Consider the following 21,306-nt stretch of genomic DNA (forward strand, 5'->3'; position numbering starts at 1 on the left):
AGTAACGATTCGACGCTAATCGAAACGATCGAAGCTACGTATTGATTTATATTCACGAGTGGTGAAAGTGGAAAGAATTGAAATATCGTCGAGAAAGGTGGATATAGATAAAAGTGAAACCTTTTTTACACGAGAGATGCATCTGCTTTGCATCGTTTAGATCGTTGAAATTCCCCTCCCCGGCTCGGGGAAACTGATTACATTATAATGTTATTGTAACTCGATTATTTGATAATGCAAATTTATTATATAAATTATTACGTAAAACAGATTGGATTGGAATTTCAAATTCCAAATTTAATGGAATATTATAATTGGATGCGTGATAGATAGTAGCGTGGTATACAGTCAGTCGCAAAAGTTTCGGAGATATTCCCCGATTTCATAAGAAAATTTAATCTAAACCGAAAATTCTGAGTTTCAACGAAGTATCAAACCGGTGAAATTAAAGTTTCGATATTTCTTTTCGCCTTACAAATACAATTCCATTCCAGGAAACGTATTTTCGAATGATATTTACACATTGAAATTAGACACCCTGTATAATAAACATTCGTTATACGCAATTGTTCAATGAGATACTGCTTTGTATCGAAAATTATTGCATCTTAAAATTAGAACAGTCGATTATCCATCTTGACGTAAGATCATACAAGATGCAAGGAGTTTTTAAATTTTCATAGCAATACAATTGTATTTGCTTATTGCGACACTTTATTCTTCCTTTGTGTCTTTTCTGTTTACCGTATAACCAAATCATGGTGCATATTTCGAAACTGTACTACTACTACTACTACGATTACTTTTGAAACACGCTCCATTGGGTTTGAAGTTCTTGGAACAGGGAAATTATCAAAGAAGTTCTACTTTCGAAATGAAGTTTCGTGTCCTCGCGTTGTTAACGCGCACGTTGGAAGCTTTAAGCTTTTCAAAAGCTTGGAAACATCAATCTTTATTTGAGTTGTATTTTAGACATATACTTGTTTCACATGGAGACATCATTTTATTATGGATTCAACGTATAACAATCTATACCTTTATGGAATCTTATTAAAAAGTGGATATCGAATCCAATAAATATGATCGTATTTATTAGATGCTTGAAAATAATTGTGGAAAGAAATTTAAACAAAAAAAGAAACAAAATTAAAGGAATATGCCCGTTTTCTTAATTCTCTCTAATTGGAAGGAAAAAAAAAATATCGACTTTGTTCAAATCAAATATCGAATCATTAATTTTCTCCCAATATTTTATACGAAAGCGTAGAATTCAAGGATTCTTTGAATTTATTCATTGGACATTTAATGAGTATGTATGTGCATAGAAATTATGGGATTTGAAAAATTGTGAGGACAGAGTGTATGGCGGAAATATTTAAACGTTGAAAGATTAAATGAAAAGATTAGTCGAAGCATTATGAATTATGAAAGTGGAGGAGGAGAGTAAAAGATGATAGATGAAAGGATATAGAAGTAAATCAAGAATATGGTATTCCATTTAAATAAATGAAGACGTTACACGTGTCTTATTAATTCCTTTGAAGAGCAAACACATTTATTTTTCATATATGTTTTAATTATGAGCCGGGATTGAGCCAGAGATTTTTATCTTGTACCAACTTACATTTAAAGATAATTAGAGGAGTCAAAGGAATTTCGTATCCGGTAAACGAGTTTTAAAAAAAAATCCCTCTTTTTTAGAATGAAGATATTTTTATCACGCGATCAAAGGACCTTTCTGTTCCATTACTCGTGCAACGGAAGATACAATTTTTTTTTTTTTTTATCCAACATCTTCATAAAAAAGGGAATATCCTTGTAATTGTAGATTGAAGCACGGAACGAAAGAAAGATAAGTCTGCAAGTTTGTTAATAGATTTGATTTCCATGAAACCCGTGAAATCTTGTTTCGAATTTAAATCTGATCCCAATATTCCCATTCCACAGTGATTGGGCAATCCTCACACAACACGTTAACAAATCTAATTTCGGATTTCCACCTCTTCGAATCCTTCGAATCCTCTTTCAGATTTAACATTTTAATCCTTTATAAATCTAATTTCATACATATACATATACATATATGTGTATATATAGCTATGCGAATCACAACATAGATACAAATCCAAAAACGTAAAATCCGCTTCGCGTTCGCGATCGACATTCTTTTATGAAAGATTATATAAAAAAAAAAGTTTAAAACTTACATAGTACTCGATAGAAATAATAATAGTTATTTAATTTATATTAGATATTAGGATTAAAACACTCGAAGTTACTTTTAATATGATTAAAAAATTATAATAATTCTTTAAATTAATTCTCAATTTTATGCTTCAATAATTTATTCTCTCCCTTTGGAGCTATAAAACCTTTACAACTGTCAGACTTTTGTTATTCGATACCCCACTACATTCATATCTTTCTTTCACCACCATTTGTACCTATCATTTTCTACCAAATCCCTCATTTAATTTATTACAAGCAAATTAAATTAAATTAATAAACACCAAATTAAACCGAATTTAAATTTAAATTACTCCCAAATTGAACATTCCACGTACAATATTAAATATTCTACATTGAATTTACGCTTCCCTTACCCTGATAATAAAATAGATCGTTATCATTTTTAATACCCCTCAATACCCCTTTCATCTAAATCCTTTACCCTTTACACACTTTTCCAAATCTCAAAAAAGAAAAACATCCTCCCTGGAAGAAATCTCGAATGAAATCACGTCTTTTCACACGCATTGTCTCGAGAGAATTGGCGGAATTTGATCTTCCACCACCGTTGAAAAAGCACAAAGTGTCGAAAAACAACACGATTTCCACCCAAAACCTAGGATCGCCTCCTTTTGTTTGAAATTCGGCACATCCTCTCGCGATTATATTCTAATTAAGACTACTTAATTTCCCGTTCGAATCCACGAAACGTTGATTTTTCAATCGATGACAATCGACACACAGCCCTGAACACGAATTTCATCCGGTCGGGAGAGGTTGTGTACGAACACTCGATCGCGAAGATAAACTACTTCATTAAAATCATTAAAATAGTCCGCGTTCTCTGTGATTCGTGTCGAGGTCGAATACAACTCTCGACCTGTACCCCCGATTCTCTCTTTTTTTCTCTTTCTCTCTCTCTCTCTCTCGCTTTTATTTGAAGAATGAAGCACGGGGACGAGTGTTTGGCAGAAATTCAAGCTTGATCATCGAATTGTATATTTGGAATTTCTGTTTGTGTATTTTAGATTTGAAGTGGATGAGAATAATTTCGATCGTTGTCCTTTGTTTTTTGTTTTATGAGAATTTTCCCCGGCATATTATTTCGAAATTCTAAAATTTCTAATATTATATTTTTAAATTTAAATTTTTTTAAATTTCTAATACTATATTTTATTTGTAATATTATAACAATAATAATTGATTTAAAAACGAGATCTAACAAAGAAGTGTTTTCGTTCATTATTTATAAACATTTCTGAATCATCACTTAATCAAATTCGTCTAGATTTAAAATCTAAATCTTGGAAAATAATATTGAATAATATTATTCGGCGTTTCGAATAAATTTATAATACGCGATCAGCGATTTTATTTTTTTCTATGAAAAACACATAAAAAGAGGAAGCTCGACATTTGTTACTTAAGCAGCAATTATAGGATCGAGACGACCAACAATAGACCAGTCAAATCAGAGAGATGAGATGGGCTATGATGCATTTCTCAGTTCATGGGAAAATACACGATTACCATGTCACCGGCTAATCCACGTATGTTGTTCTAAAGGACAATCACCGACCATGTTCACTGGATGCATTTGTTGTTGCGAACGAGACAAGAACCGCGCAACAATTACGCGGAAGCATGGAAGCATCAGGGTGGTTGGAAGCAATGTTTATTAATACACCCTTAGGCGACTCCATTATCCCATTTGGAAGACGAACCTCGAGCTGCTTCGTTCGACGACAAATTTAAATATGTTACAATGATAATGAAAATTCGAATGTGAGATAATTAACTAGAAATAACAAAGAATCAATTAACCTTTTGTTACATCGATTAGCACGTAAGCGTTAATGAAAATTATATATTTCTATATTTGGTAAAAATTTTTATTTCGGTTAAAATTTCGATGCAACACTTCTCGATCGAGAAACGAAGAAAAATCTAACCAAACATAATTTTCTCGTTATATTATATATCTAGTTTTCAATGTATCCTAAGTAAAATATTCGATTGAATATCCGATTAATATTCGAAAGGCCACAAAATAAAAATGAATTATAACATTATTTCCAATCCATCCAAAATAAAAGAATACACGCGTTGGAAAAGATCGAGTAACAATCGTTAATCGTTGAGAGACAAAAGGAGAACCGCCCCCTAAACCGAGAACAATTAGAGAGGAAAAGTAATGGAATTTTCGACGCTCCACCTTTATCAAAATACCGAAGGTGGTGGCATCCATGGGATCGGTTTGCCGTCGAAAGGAAGCATTTTCATCGGGCAACAACGATCCCGATCCCTTGCTTCACAGAGAACACTTCCAAAGAGAAGAATGTTGACTTTAAAAGGACCTCGTCTCTTTAAATGTACGTGTGGATGGCGACACAGCAATACGTTTAATATACGCACACGCGTGTAACCGTTTTCTGTAGGTGAATCCAGCCTCTCCTTTCCTCCCCTGCTCTCCTCTCCTTGTTTATACGTGTCTCGTGAGGGGGTGGGGAAGGGGTGAGTACGTGAGTACCCGTACAGAGAACGATCGAATTTCTTTCCACCGGAGAAATTTCCACCAAAACCGTCCCGATTTCGACGTTTCCTCGACGGAAAATCGGAGAGGAGAGGGACAGGGCTGTGGTGGCTCGTGTACACGGATTCTTCGAGACGTCTTATCGGATTCCGCGCACGCTGAAAGAAACGGCACGCATCTCCGTTCCAACGTTTCTCTATGAGCCGTCTCTAAAAGGCTGCCTCTATCGAAACCGGCCAAGAATTCAACCCGTTTGAAACGTTTGATCGTGCCCGTATCGATTTCGATGGACTTCTTATCCTCCTTTTTTTATTCTTTTTTTCTTTCTTTCTTTCCCCTGTGCCTTTTCCACGCCACGAATCCCCTTCTTATTCCTGTTTCTGATTGCAAGTTTCCGTGTATCGATTTTAAATTTCTCGTTAATCTCGATATCCTCCCTGCGTCCTTTTCTATTTTTCAAGCGTTACAACGGAGTTACGAAATCATCCAACGAAATCCAAATTACCAATTCCAACGGAATACGGTGTCAAAAAACGCGGGCATAAACCGCGCAATCCATTAAAGCAGCGAAGCAAAAAATAGTAAATCACGAAACTAACGAAAAGAAACCGAAGTAATAGAGTCGTAGAGAATCAGAATTCATCCCATTTTAATCCACTCGTGTCGCAGAACCACAGAAAATCGTCTAAATCGCGGGAGGAATACGATAAATCCACTCCACGTGTGTGTACACGAGTATGATTCTTTAATCGACCCCCTCCTCCTCTCCTACATTTGTACCCCAGACTTATACTACACCCATTGGTTTGACAGCCTCCATTTAAATCACGTTCGAACACGGAACGTACCTCTAATTACCTGATACCGGGCAGTAAAATTAGGTACACGGACGGGTGTACACGGGTGCGTGTACGGTTGGAGGAGGCTCGAATAGCGGCGGAAGCAGGAACGAGAAAGAAGGAACGAGCGAGCGAGCGACATCGTTTAACCGGCGACAAAGACTCCGGCAACAACGTTCCACGGGAAAGGGTTTGGGGGGAGGGGAGGTTGAAGGTTTGGAAAAACGCGACGAGCCAAAACTGCGACGGACGCGACGGAGGGGAAAGAATAAAACGGGCGGTGGAAATAGGGTCGTAGGACGTAAACCGAGCGCGGATCGTAAAAGTGGGGCATGTATATTTCGTTAAAAAGGGACACGTTGCGTTACCCTGCTTTATTATGCTTCTCCGGAACAAACCTTGGTCTGCTATTACTTTTTTAACCACCCTCTGAATTAAAGTTTCGAAAGTTTCTTTCTTTTTTCAGTGGTAATAATTCGAACAGAATGAGAGGAATATATATATATATATACGTGAGGTGTTAATTTTTAAATGTTTGGAATGTCTGAAGATCGAAATTAATAATCTTTGGGATGATATCAAGAGAGAGGGAATGGATGCATCACGATATTGATATTTAGAGATTATATTCGATGATGCAAAAAGGAATGGAAAAACACGAGGATAGACTTTTTTTGTTAAAGCTATTGTGGGATTGTTAATAGATTGAAGAATCGAGAAACGTTCGAATTTAATTGGTCGAATGAGTCGACCGACGAGAAACGGAAAGGAGAAGATATTTTATATTTGTGTCAAGTTAATCGTTATTAAAATGATATTAAAATTCATAATAAATCTCAAATATGGTATATCTGGCAAAAATGTAATATCAAATATGATATTTTTGGTGAAAAAGTTTCCGATTATTTCTCTTTTCCAATATGTGATTAATTTTTATGAGGTTAATAATGGAAAAGCTGTGAGATTCTTTTAAAATCTTTCTTTTTATCGATCACGTTCTGGCATTAATTTCACACGTCGATGCGAAAAAGATATCAATTATCACGATGTTCGTCGATATATATCCAAATATATTCATTGTTTAAAAGATTTAATTCCATTCGCAAGTATAATGATATTCAGTTTCGATCTATCACTCTGAATTCGTATCTACGTTCCTGTTCTTAATCGAATCGAAAGTATTTTATGATCAACCGATATCGAAGCTCAACGATTCTTTCCTATTTTCCACGATATTAGATTAAACGAAAAAAAAAAAAAAAGAAGAAGAAGAAGAAGAAAAAAGGAAAACGAGGAAATCTCGTTGAATTTTTTGCTTAACTTTTTGTTTCCTGAAGGATCGATTTTAAAAGATTTTAAAAGATTGGTTATTTTATATCCATATTTCATTTTCGCGATGAAAATATTATAAAACTGTTTTAAAAACGAAACGAATATTAAATAAATATTAATAAATTGTCAGAAACTCACCAATTATGATGAATCCGTGAAGATGGAGACACATCTTGCCCCGTTTTTGCAATACATAATAGCTTCTGGCATGATGAAAGAGAAGATGAATAGATGGGAAGAAAACAATTAGGCACATTTCGCCTTCCGGTATTGTCTTCCAAACTTACTATTGCATCTGACTTCTAGCCTAAAATACTTGGAATATTATTTTAGAAATTATACTTTAAACACTTAATGATTTTATCAACTTCACAATTTGTCCAATTAATAAAATAAAATTACCTAAAATCTTATTTTAAAAACGAACAAATGAAATTCCTGAATTAAGAGGGAAAAGAAATTAAGAAAATAAGAGGAATAAGAATTAGAATAATATAGAATTATAACAAACATTAGAAGTTCTTGTGCTTCTAATGCTTGTACTATAATATCTAATGTAAGTACTATTATAATCCTTTGCAACAATATTAAAAATTAAAATTACAATAATTTAACGGATGCTTATATAAATCTTTCTTTTCTAAAATAAAAAAAAGAAAATTTTAATTAATATAAAAACCTAAATGTAGATAAAGATACAAAAAGCATGTCTTTGTATCTCTCGATATATAATTTTACTCGACAAATTATCGAGTTAAAAATAATCGAGAAATATTCCGAATGAGAACGAATAACAGGTTCTACATTCTTCGTATCTCAATACTTCCCATATTCGTCCAACACGAACAAAATTAAAAAATCTCGAAAACGATCGTACATTCACGGAATTTAACGAATTAAACGTTAAAAGTTTATCGCGAATGGATCGAGTCATCGCGTTATTTACGAAAGCGTTACACGAGCCGAGTCTTGTTCGAAGTCCTCCCCCCTTCCCCCTCGGTCTTTATCGAGAAAACGAGTTCCTGTCCAATGAGCGGCATCGAGATAAAGATAAGGATAGTTCATATGCATACGAGCTTCCTGCATTCAAGCAGCGAGAGTAACTCGCCCTCGAGGCGATTCCGAGGATCCTTCGTGAAAATTCTCCAAAGGAAGCCGACCGAAAATCGGTTCCCTGCCTCCACCAATGGATAAAGAACAACCTGCCTCCTAATGATCCCTCTTTGTGATCGAGGCACGAGATCCTCCTCAACATCGAATAAATTACAATCATTCCTTTATCGGTGAGATTCTCGTTTCTATTTGCCTCTTTGAGCTTCGACGATTTCGATTCAACTTTTGTCTCCAACTAATTTAAATATTTAATATAATTTATTATAATTTAAATATATCCCTTATTTATTATAATTTAAATTTAATTTATTATAATTTAATTTAATTTATTATATTTTTAATAATATATTTTAATATATTTTATATTTAATATATTTTTAATTTATTATAATTTAATTTATTATAATTTAAATATATCCCTTAAATATTAAGGGATGCAACTTGGCGAAAACAATTCAAAATACTCGCCATTTGTGACATCCTTACGATTCTTTCTCCTCCTCGAAAGACAAACGGATTAAAAATTTGACTTAAATAAAAAAAAAATTGATTCCAATATCCTGATAGATAATTAGATTCAAATAACACATTTGCTTTTGTACAAATCATTTAACACCTAACAGGTATTAATAAAAATACCCTTTTCTTTCCTCTCGTTCATATCCCTCTCCCCCCTTCCATCAGCAAATTTGGGAACAGGCAAAGGCAAATTACCCCAAAGCTACAAGCTGCATTAAGTCCGCTAATAGTCCACTTACTCCCAATCTTGGGCAAAGTAGCAGTTATTACCTCGCCAGGTAACCAGAGGGGTCGAAAGGCGACGAAATAGGAAATCGCGATTATTACGTAATCCCAGCATGGACATGACAGGCATGCGCTACGGTGGTTACAAGTGTGGCGCCAGTGTGGCCGGAAGTCTAATCCCGTAACGCGACACGCGTTAATGCGCCGCGTGTGTAGATAGTCACCGATTCGGAACCGTGAAATCGTTGGTCATTTAATCGGAGGGGGAGGGGAGGGGTATCGTTATTGGTCAGCCACGGGATTATAATGAGGTAGCGTATCGGGATTAAACGCGTGTCCCCTCTCCCGAAACGGTGTGAATGGGAACGCCTGGGGGGAGGGAGGGGAGGCGAAGAGATGAGGGATGAATACACGGCCCCGTACGAAGAACAGCGAAACACAAACGCTTGGAAACAACGAACAATCCACACGATGCAATAGAGCAAGCGTTGCACTTGCTTGGATTAATATAACGAACAATTTAGCCGTTTTGCGTTTCAAGGTAGATGCTGATGCACGCACAGTATACACCTCGTCGTGTGTACACCGCCAGGGGGCTCGTTAACTTGAGCACCGACTTCTTGGTCAAATAGAGGAGGATGCATCGTTGCTTTGCATCCTCGTGTTACACCCTTTGTTTCACCCTCCGTTTTGCGGATTTACGTTCGCTTCCCGTTTCCTATTATGTGTATATAGATTCGCGGTTGATAAACGTTGAAAACGAAACGTTCGAAACGATCGATTTACGCTTAATTGCGGGCCACGACGACTCCATTCCGCCCGGATCTATCCCGTATGCACGGACAATCGAGGGAAACGTGGACTTACGACGCCGATTGCGGCAATAGTTTATAGTGGGTGAACGTGCTCTTGTCGACGTTAACGATCGCGCGCCAGGCTTGAACGTGGACTTCGTAATAGAGCGGAATCTTGATTAAGCTACCGTGGCCGATAGGGTGGTGGTGGTGGTGGTGGTAGTGGTGGTGGGTTACTGGGAGACTGGAATGAATTTGGAGGGAAGAAAGTTGTAGTGGATTGTATAGGGTGGAAGGTGGAATCGATATAGCGTGAATATCCTGAATCGAAGTGTTAAATAGAGGTATCTATTGATTTTAGTATTGGTTGGTTAAACGTTGCCATTGAAATATATATTTGCTTATTAAAAATGTTATGTAATATATCGAGATTTTCGAAATTGTAGATTTTAATATCTAGCTATTTAGAAATATCGAGATATTTCTTTCAGAGCGAATAATTTATAGATTTATAAAGATATTAATAATCTGATGTTTAATCTCTTTAGAGATTGCTCATCATTATTCAGAATTGGTATACAATCATATCTTCATCTTACAAATCAAATGAAATGTGATGTATTCGCATATTTCAAACGCTGATTCAATTTATGTAACAATTTTAGTTTTAATGTAAGGGACAAAAACGTAACGAATGCGGAATCTGATAATATATTTTACCTTTACTTTAGGTACCGAGATAGTGGAGGTCGGGTCAGAGAATACATTTATATAAAAGGAATGGTCGAAGGGATTTTCAGAAATTGTAAATGGATTTAAAATTTGTAATCGGTATAAATACAACGTTGTTAAATCGTATATACTTAAAATATCAAGATACATTTATTATATCTTTTACATAAATATCTCCGACAGGAAATAAATCGAGAACAATTCACAATATAAAGTTCAACCCTTTTCTTATCACGACCCTTCTACATCTAACTCAGCGTCATTCCTATCATACTCAAAAAATTAAAATTGCAATTTTAATTCAAAATTATTGCAATAAATAAAAATATTATAATAATAAAAATGGAAAAAAACCTTGTTTAATTAAGCAGTTACGAAATGCCCGGAATACCTTTCGGCTCTTAGTTAGCATTAAAGATCCCTAAAACAGTTGCAACAGCTGCGATTAGCGATCGAAAGATTTCGCTTCGGGCGTATCGATAATTCATCCGTTTATAAAACGAAACCTTGCCAATCAGGTCCAGCCAATCAAGTCAGCTCCATTAATTATTCACCTACGTGTAAATAACGCGACAAAGGGACACGCGTTAATTTTGGTCTCGACGTTGAACGTTAAAAAAAAAAAAAAAAAAAAAAAAAAAAAATAATTGGTCGAGGTAAATAAATGGTGATCCTTTTAACTTCCGAATATATGAAATATTCATCGTAGAGCTCATCTTGCGGACGTCTTGAGAACCGTAATTTTCGTGAGTTATATTCAGGTCCCTAATGAGCTACGCATAATGGAATAAACAATCCATTTTTTCGATCTTCCGCTCTTCTTTCGATTCTCTTTCTTTTTTTTTATTTTTTTGAATTTTTCTCGTTTTTTTTTTTTTTTCATTCTTTAATATCATCAGTCCCATCCGCAGGAACGAATTGCTCGACTAATGACCGACATTCTACTAGCTTTCTTTTTCTGTCCTACCGGTGGATATTACGTCAAAAACGCATTACAGAGAGGGTTTTTAAAAATTATACGTTGGATGGAAATGACTGAAATTGTGATATTGAGAACAGGGCAATTCTTTTGGGAAGTGAAATTGAGTGAACGAAAGTTTCAGAACAAAAGGAATTATTGAAAATTTGGAAAAATCCAATTACCTCAATTTCCCAATTTTTGCAATTTCTTAAATCAATTAATGATTTACACGAATATTGTTAATCAAAAAACGCATAAAACATCATTTAAACGTCATTTAATATCGGAAAACGTATCTTTGGAAAAAAATAAAACGACATAAAAAAAAATTTATCGATTATCAACGTTACCTTGCACATATAATCGCATATTAATATTAATCGTATAAAAAAACCTCCAATCCATTTATATGCCCGCGCATTACTTCATCACGCATCCGAAATTAATTAATCAAGTGAATTCGAGAATAAGAAGAAGTCGAGGCAAGCAGCAAGGTAAGGTAAATCAAGCATTCAGTAGTATGAAAAAGCCAGGGGCGCCAGATAAATGGATTTACACCCTATTACATATGCTTAATTAAAGGCTCGCGGCGAGTTCCGCGATTTATGTCGCCTTTCAACGCTTTCGACGAGGGGGAGGGGGCTCTTTTCTTTTCTCCCCGCCATCTTGTGTGCACAAGGTAGCACAGCTCGGTTGTTTAAAAAGGCACGAATAGATTTTTCAACGAGGAGAAACATTAAAACTCGGGTGGTAATCTTTATGAATGCGAGTGCATCAAGCACGATACAAATCCACCACCACCCCCTTCCTCCACCCCTTCCACTTGGCCAGCTGTTATTCATAACGGTCATGAGTTTCTCTTTTTTTCCTTCTTCTTCTTCTTTTTCTCCCCCCCCCCCCTTCTCTGCCCCTAACTCCCCGGCAGAAAATCCGGCGGGATTTTGAAAGAGGAAGGTGGCCTCCTATATCAAACTCATTATCTATTGTAATAAAAGGTGAGCGTGCTTCATTGTTGCGATAATATAGCCGTTGAGTTTTCGCCATTCGCGTGTATTGTGCGGAATCCGACGAGGTCACGTCGCCGCGTATAAAAAACCCGGCGATGAATGCGATTAATTATGGGGCGATGGGAATGGCGGCCGAGGATGCGCGCACGCGGCTCATTGAATTGAAAATTGCAAACGCGTTAGAATCCCGAAGAGGGGAAGATAATAGTGGAGGAGCTACATTGGACTTCTTCTGGAGGGATGAAAAAAGAAATTTGACCGATTCGTTGTGAATTAGACACTCTTTATATGGGAATATTAAGAAAATTATATCTGATAACGAATTTATTTGAATTGTTATATAAATTAAATTCCTTTGGGAATGTATGGGGAATTATTGTTACACGAAGATGCTTGTTCATAATTTTAATATAAAAGAAGAAATTTGAATGGAGCATGGTCCATACAGTTTCCAGATAGATGTCCCTGTAATTTCTTTTCTCCTTACTCTCGTTTTAACTTTCAACTCTAACTCAAATCTTTTACTTTTTAAAAAGTAAGAGAACCGTTAATTAAAAGCAATAAATGACACGAAGCACAATAATTATTAACCGATTTTTTTGTCTCGCTTTTTATGTATCCAATTGAAATGGCGACATCTGAAGAGACAATGAAAAGGAGAGAATGAGAGAAAGAGAAATAGAGAGAGAGAGAGAAAAGAGAAACGTGGTCTCGATATCGTGGACGTAGCAATGCATCGCGAGCAACACCGTGAGGATTTCACACCGGGAAGAAATGAAACGAGATGGTAATGGAACGATTTCAATCCGACGACACCCCCATTTTCCGTGAGAAAATTAACTAATTTGACGGGATATAGGGTTCCACCATCGCGGAAAGCTGTGCAAATAAAAAAAGGGAGAATCGAACGAAAGAGGAGAGGAGGGTGGAAACAGAAAAAGGAAAATTATAAGAAAAAAGAGCGGACCAGATGGGGAAGGTGGAGTAAAAGACAGGTGAGGGAAAAAGAAGTAACCACTGGAGATTCTGGAATGAGAGCGAGCAGTCGACTGACTTGCATTCAGTTTCGATCCGCCTCGGGCTTCTCTTCTTCTTTCTCTTTCTCTTTATTCCTTATCCCCCCTATCTTGATCGCCCCCTTCCTAGCCCCCAACGTCAGCCTGAAATCAAGACCGGCTTCCACTTTCCTCTCCATTCTTCTCTTTTTTTCTCCCTTCTTCTTCTTCCTCCTCCTTTTTTCTTTTCTCTCGTCCCATTTCTTTTTATTTCTCGATCATTATAACACTGTACGGCGAATACCGGTTCCGGCCTGGTTAAATCCAATTATTTACAGCTTCCTCCGAGGTCGAGAGCGGAGTGTGGCGCACAAATGAGTCGTCCTCGGACTACTACTGTACAACTATTGTACAACGGGATGAGACGAGTTCGATTATGAACGATCACCCCCTCCCCCGTCCAATCCGTCGAAGGATAAATGAAAAGGTAAACGAGCGTTTTCGAATAGCCACGAGATATCCTTTCCCTCTCCCTCTCCCTCTCTCTCTCTCTATCCTCGTTTCATCTTTCGTCGCAGTCGTGTCCCTTAGCTTCGTTCAATTTGTTGCTCTCTGTTTCAAACGACCCTTCACGTCGAGTTTCTTTTCTTTCCACGATTATTACGACCCCATCCTCCCCCGGAAATCCAATTATTTTCCGCTCGATCCGCTCGCGCTTTTCTTTTTTCGCGCCAACTTCGAGCACCCTCGACTATTATGTGAGTTGAAACCGGGTTCGACGTATCGACGGTCTCACGAAAAACTAGAGTCTTTCCTCGTTGTTTCGTGAACGTCGATCGAAATCTCAAGGGATCCTTAATCCCATGCACTGTCAATAGTATCGTACCACGGTTTTCTTGTCACAGGGATATTGTTTGGGATGTAATTAAGAACGAGAGAATTTTGTTTTTTTTAAATTTATCAAAAGAATGACGATATATTCACGATGGTATTAAAAATATATACAGCTCGTACGAAGTTAGCTAGTTATTATAAGCTTCGTGAAATCAAGATCACGAAGCTTTGTCCTTGGACGTTAAATCACTATCTAGAATCATCCCCTCGATCCAACCTTAATCCAATTATTTCATGCCTCCTTCTTTCCAACAACTTTCTCGACATTTACGATCTCCACGTGGAGAAGTCTGAATCCCGATCCCATAAGCTGCCCATAATACGGTTGGAATTTATCAAATCTGTCTTTCTTCCCTTGCAGAATCAATCATCATATTTTATACTGCACTTTTAATAACAAATAACAAATATATTCAATTCACGATTACAGATATCTAAGAAAACGAACTTCTCGAACTCTCGGTCTCTTTCTTGACCCCCTTCTTTTCTCTTGCTCTTCAATCAATTCGGGGGATCGAAGAGTTTGACAGAAAAGAACAGAAAAGTAACTTCGTTCCCTAGTGTTTTACGGTGAATTAAAAGGGCCTTTGTATCCTTTCGAATCGTCAAGTCGGGAAAGCCTTCTTTCTTTTTAGGTAATCCTTCTTTTCTAGTCTTCAATCTCACCCCTATTGCTGCCAACGAGGGGGAGAGCTCGTTCACGAGAATCACAAAAATCAAGGGCTCGATACTGCTCAAACTAGGATTGCTACTTTTAGTTTTTTGCTACTTTTAATTTTAATTCATGATAAAAAACGATGGCTTTTGGAAGAAATTTTATATCATACCAAAGAAATTGATATTGATATTGACGATTAATAATTTATAAGGTAGTATGGATATATAGCAGTGTAATTATAGTGATTAAATCGAAAATAAATATAATATAAATACGGAAAAAGAAATTTAAAAATTGATTAATTCAATGGAAGAGGAACATGTACATTTTATGTTGATACGATGATAAACACCGTAATTTTTTTGAATTTTTAAAACGATTAAATTAAATTATAATTTAAAAATATCGAAATTAATGAATTTGAACGTTCCTTCCTCTTACTACAATTTTTAAATTTAACTTATGCCTTAACTTATGCCATTATTTGTTTCAGCTCTTCAATTAATAAAATGTTTATTTACTGGAAACTGATGTATTTTTCTCAAGTGTGTCTATAATTACGAACATAGTCTAAACATAGTCTAACACGATATGATATAGTACTTGAGATTATGCCATGAAAGCAAGAGCACATAAGTACTCCAAGTACTTCAGTTTGTGTCCAGTCTTCTAGGAATGTCTATTCAGAATAAATGAATACAAGCAAAGGAATTACAGCAAATTATAGTTAAATCGAGAATTCCAGGAATTTCGAAATTGAATTTCACGTTGGAAATGGTATATATATTCCAAAAACACGACAATTAAGAGAGGGAGATCAAAGGATAATAATATTAGTAATAAAAATTATTATTCTCAATTAAATGCAAATCGTTCAAACCAGAAATTATCGATCTTTACATCAACTTGAATATGGACAAATTTCAACAAAAAAAAAAAAAAAGAAATAACTCCCCACGATTTTCCTTCACAGCTCGACATCCAATCAAACAACTCTAATATCAACCTCTTGGAAGCAAGAAACGTTCGTTCTCTAGCAAGAAAGCTAACAGAGACGCAGCGATTGCAACGATAATCCAATTATTCTCTCCTCCCTCCCATTTCATCCGACTTCGAGATCCAGTTCAACCCGTTTTTACGTGTCTTCTTGTTTGCCCGAGCGGAGAGTCAGGTGGCTCGAGTTACCCGTGGCTGATTCGCCGAAAAATCTACGGGGCTTAGAAATAAACGAGAGTTGCCCCGATGATCTCGCGGCTAATCAAAGAGTTGTTTCGCGTGTACCCTTATTTTGATCGTAATCGAAAGCGGGCGGCATCGTCGGTGGTTCCTTTCGTCGTACGAAACGCTTCGAGGCGACTTCATTCGACGTCCCGTTCCTTTTTCTCTTCCTTTTCCTTTTCTCCTTCCTCTCTCTCTCTCTCTCTCTCTCGTTTCTTCCTTTCATCCCATCCCATCGGCGATTCTTTTTCACGTGTCGACGCGGCTAGTTCGAGGACAATTTTACGGCTTGTACGATACACGATAAACGGGGAAACAAAAATGGAAAGTCCGGTCGGCTTACAAGACGCTATTACCCGATCCTACGCGGCTTAAACTCTCGTCACCGTGAAATCCGCTTATTCCACCACCTCCGCTTCCTTAAAAATCCACCTCTGGATTCCGAACCAGTAGGATTCTCGAGGATCTTTTAGGGATCACGAATCCAACTCGTGGAACAAGGTAAGGATCGATTCGGTTGTTGATTGAAGATCGACGCGTTAATTGGGATTGATCTAAGGAGGAACGAATCGACAAATAATCGTGAATTAAAAAAAAAAAAAAAAAAAAAAGAAAAATCGTATCGAAAGCAACCGAATTTTTCCAATTGACGCCTTTAAATCAATTTTCTTCTTCCCTCTTGTTCTCTCTGGATAATCGATTTACGATCGTTATAACATTATGCTCGACGAGTTCTTCCATTAGAATCCAATTATTCCGCTTCCACCAGAACTACTACTTTTTCTCCTTTTTTTCTTTTCTTTTCTTTTTTTTTTAAAGGATCGAGGATCTCTCGAAATGCGACAAACGATTTCGCGACAAATTTGATCGCCCCTTGGATTCTAAATTATTCTTGAAGCGTTCGTTTTTTTAACCATTAACGAGACTCGTTACACGTGATTATAAAAATATACATGTACATGATGTTGCATAACTTTGAAAAGCAAAGTGGAAGAATTGAATCGAAGGATTTCGAGTTAATATATAGAAAAAAGATTATTTAAACGAGAATTGTCTTCTAACGACTCTCAAAAATATCTCCTCTATCAATCCATCTACCTACGATGCCATTCTCGTTGTCCATCCCGAGAATTATTTTATCGATCGTCGGGAATAATCAAACGATTTTACATCAAAGAATTTTGAAGGCACAAGACGGATCACGTATCGTTGGACACGTGGGTAACGAAAGTGTGCGTGAAGCATAATTTAGATGTTTCCAATGATGACGAGCGCGATGATCGTAATCCGACTGGCACTCCAGGGTCTCTTTTTTCCAACGCGTCAAGATGAAGAATGCCCCTTTTGACGGAGCCACGTTTTATCTCTCAATATGGCTCGCATCTATCCATTCGAATTCGAACGAGCGTACAATACGAAATAGACAATATTTACAACAATAATCTCTCAATAATCACGATAAAAAGAAGCTAAGGGGAAAAACAAATAAAGGAAGGGAACCTCCATCTTCACACGACTGTTGCAGTTGTGATTGAATCTGAAGAAAGAGGAAGAAGAACTTATCATAATCTTCTCATCGCCTCTCGATTAATTGAATAACCTCCTCTTCTCTCTCTCTCTCTCTAGCAAGTTCCAAGCCAAACAGGTGGCTAAAAGGGGGCATAAACGAGAAGACGATGGAACGAGGAGGAAGGCGACAATAGGGGCGGAAACGTGGACGAGAAGGCGTTCTGTGGCGAGCACCGATGAACGCTTCATTTTCCACGTTTGCCCTTCGAACAAAGCGAGCCGGGCATTGCATGACCATTCTGCACGGCTACCTCCGATAAATTCGTCGTCTGACCGCGAGCTGGTCAGAGAAAGCGGCCGATAACGCGGAAGATAAGAGACAAGGAGAGGGAGAGGAAGAGAGAAAGAGAGAGAGAACGAGGTAGATCGAGGCGCGAAATGGATGGAGGGACACACAAGGTGAATAGGGAGGGTTGAATGGTGGTGGAGCGGCCATTAATTGGAGCGTCTCCCGGACGGGCCAGCGATGTGATTATTTTCATGACGTTTCGATTCAAATCAAACGCATTGTTAAACGGTTCCTCATTGTGCGCCCGCTCCAATTTGCAGCGATATTTTACCAGCCAGCCTCCATGCTTCTGTCAATATGCACCGCGCGTGACGATAAACAATCCCGGTGACATCTAGGAAATGGCCCGGGGACAGTTCGTGCTACAGCTGGAAAGAGATTTTTTTTCTCTTTTTTTCCTTTTTTTTTTTTTTTTTTTTCCCTCCATCGTAGTGCTACGATGATTTCGTTGATAGATTTTCTTTCTCTCTCTATCTATTTTTAAATGTTTGTATTTTATTGTCGGTGTAAAAATTTGAATGGAAAAATCTGAAGCGAAGAATTCTAATTTTGGAAAAGATTAGGGAAGATATAAGACAAGTTGATCTATTGTGATTATTTTTTAAATTATAGAAATTGGAAAGATATTCCTAATATCAAAATGATACTAATCGCGAGCTACGAAATTTAAATAAATTTATTTATAAAAAAAAGAAAGTTTAATGTTTAATTAATGAAATTATTGAACACGTGAATCCATTCTCGTATTTTTACACTCGCAATTTATTTTACTATAGTGATCCTCTTTCATCGATCAGAATCTAAAACAGGATTTTCAAAATTCCCTAACTCTTATTCCTTGCGCTAATTTGATCTCCATTATTCCTAACAATGAATCCATCTAGCAAAAACACACGTTCCTTTCTTTTTTTCCTTTATTTTCCTCTCTGACTATCATTAAATCATCATACTATTAAATAACCGATTAATACATTGTAAAATCTCTAAAGATCCTGTGGCATTGAAATAAAAGGCAGACTGAATGGAATATCCTCAACAACGTTACCTAAAACTCGAAGAGAGAAGAAGCAACGAGAGCCTCCCAATTCCGATTCTACTTATCACCCAAACAGAACAATACAAGGATACATTATTCACCATTTTCTTCCAAGAATCCCGCTGTCCCGAGCAAACAGACCAAACGAGATTTATAACCATAACCGGTTAACGAGGCTAACACAGTTTCTAAGTCGTGAGAATTCACGTTAGCGAGAACAAGAGCAAAAGCAAAGTGGTGGATCGCGGCGTTTTGCGACGTTAACAAGCAAAAACGGACGAGTTTTGCCGGCTAGCTCGTTGTCTCTCTGCACGTTTTCACGGTGAAAACGTTAATTAAATCTCCCCTATCCCGGCAACCAACCACGGCTTACTCCGTCTTTTGCGTCTTTCCTCTCAAATCTTTATGGCGTGACTATTGACAGCGATCCATTTTTCCATCTGCATCGAGCTATTCGTTCATTGAAAATGAAAAGGGGAAAGAAAAAAAAAAAGGAAGTACGACGATTTCTTTAGATGGCTGCTTCGACGAGAGAAACTTTCGCATCGATCAACGATCGGCTGAACTTCTTCACCGCCTAACAACCGGCTTCTACCGTCTCATTTCCGGATCTCGACTTGATTCCTCGGTTCTTCAACGTTGCTTTTCGTAGTTTCGCGTGAAATCACGGTTAATCGGACGAGTTGCGATTATTCGAGTTGCGATTATTCGAGTTGCGATTATTCGAGTTGCGATTATTCGAGTTGCGAGAATTTGGGTTAAAATCGAACGATCGACGTTTAACGATAATAATCGAATATTGGATTGTATGGTTATTAACAGAATTAGGAATTGTTCGTATTTATTAGTTCAAACGAAAATTATTATTCCGTCGTATAACTTATAGAATTTTATCGAGAAGATACATTCCAACGTTTCAATATTTATCCAAGCAGCAATTATTACGAAGAAAAAATATTATGAAAAGAAAAAAAGAATTAAGTAAAAATTATTCACCATTTGTTTATCCACGAGCAGTGAACAACACGATACATCCGGGGTTTAGGAATTTTTTAAAAATCATTTACAACCGTGTTTGTTAACGAGAGGCAAATGGAAAACGAAATTTCACGGAGGTATAGAGTGGCCTCGATGCGGCACGCTAGCAATTAAGGAATATAATTAATGCTTTAATCGCGAAAATTTCAGAGGTCATTTGTAATTTAATATTCACGTGTGCCGTCGCGATGCAGGAAATGGTTACGTTTCATTTCGGACGGGGGCTGACGTTTAATACGAGTGAAATTGCATTCAACTCAAGAATGGTCGGTGAAACCGTCTCGAAATATCGTCTGACACCAAGCCTTTAATCCTTTTAATCCTTTCGCTCCTAATCTTCTTAACACCGTCAAACTACACGAGCCACGTTAATTTATGCATCCATCCTGATTATTCGAATTTTCCCATCCATCTACCCTGTCCGCTCGTTTTATAAATATTTATTTACAAGATGAACGCCTCCCCTCTGAATCGAATTAAACTTTCCCTCCTGGATTAGATACACAAGCATCTTCTTTTAACGTTACGTTAAAGCGAGGCAAATAATCGCACCAATTTTTATTCTAATATCTGACAATAATAACTTCGAAGTGAATTCAAATAAATATTGATTAAAGAAACTGTTCGAAATTTGTCACATCAAAATTATAAATATAAATGTTTATATTTTTCTATGAACAAAAAAGGATCGGTCAAATATTTTAACCCCTTTCTAATTACAATTTCCACGATTATTTTTTTTTCCTTTTTATTTTAAAATTATCAATGGATTCGCTCTGGATTTTAATAACAAGATAAAAATTTGAAAAATAGCCGTACTTCGTTTCGAACCAATTTTCCTTAAAATTACCATTTACGAAATTATCAAAGTGGCTCCGGTTACTCCAGTTTCATCCTATATATATATATATATATACTTTCCTCGCGACTCTTTACTTGCCTCGTTGAATTTTATTTCTCTTCGAGTGCTCCCTTATCGAGTGCTAACGACATTTAATTATCGTTGCGAATTAATTCGCGCGAGGAATACATTTCGTTGCCTATGCGCTAATAAAAATAAAAGGAGGCGGAAAAAATGGAAGCTCGAGGAATGGAATAAAATGCGTCGTCGTTTGCAAAAAGAAAAAAAAAAAAAAAATGCATTATTACAAATGCAAAGTGCCATTTGCCTCGATCGTGCTTGCCACCGCATTGCAGAAAGCCAAATTGGTTTACTTAGAAATTCGCGGGAAACGTATACAGAGCCTCCTCATTGCGCCACAATTCGTAACTTTTACACCTCCATCCCCGTTACAACGGCCAAACTGCCCTCCAAACCTTTATGG

The 21,306-nt window shown here is 36.9% G+C and overlaps 1 long non-coding RNA gene across 2 annotated transcripts in view; it reads right to left on the reverse strand.

Moving 5' to 3' along the window:
* The window catches only part of LOC122714841, a 71,068-nt gene that overhangs the window by 41,410 nt on the left and 8,352 nt on the right, over positions 1-21,306 (reverse strand). For both annotated transcript variants that reach the window (XR_006346722.1, XR_006346721.1), the window contains exon 4: positions 7,072-7,240. This is a non-coding gene — a long non-coding RNA (uncharacterized LOC122714841). The remainder of the gene's footprint in view (positions 1-7,071; positions 7,241-21,306) is intronic.

The sequence above is a fragment of the Apis laboriosa genome, unplaced genomic scaffold (assembly GCF_014066325.1).
Source record: "Apis laboriosa isolate Shangri-la unplaced genomic scaffold, ASM1406632v1 scaffold34_cov151, whole genome shotgun sequence".
In the NCBI taxonomy this organism is placed as follows: domain Eukaryota; kingdom Metazoa; phylum Arthropoda; class Insecta; order Hymenoptera; family Apidae; genus Apis; species Apis laboriosa.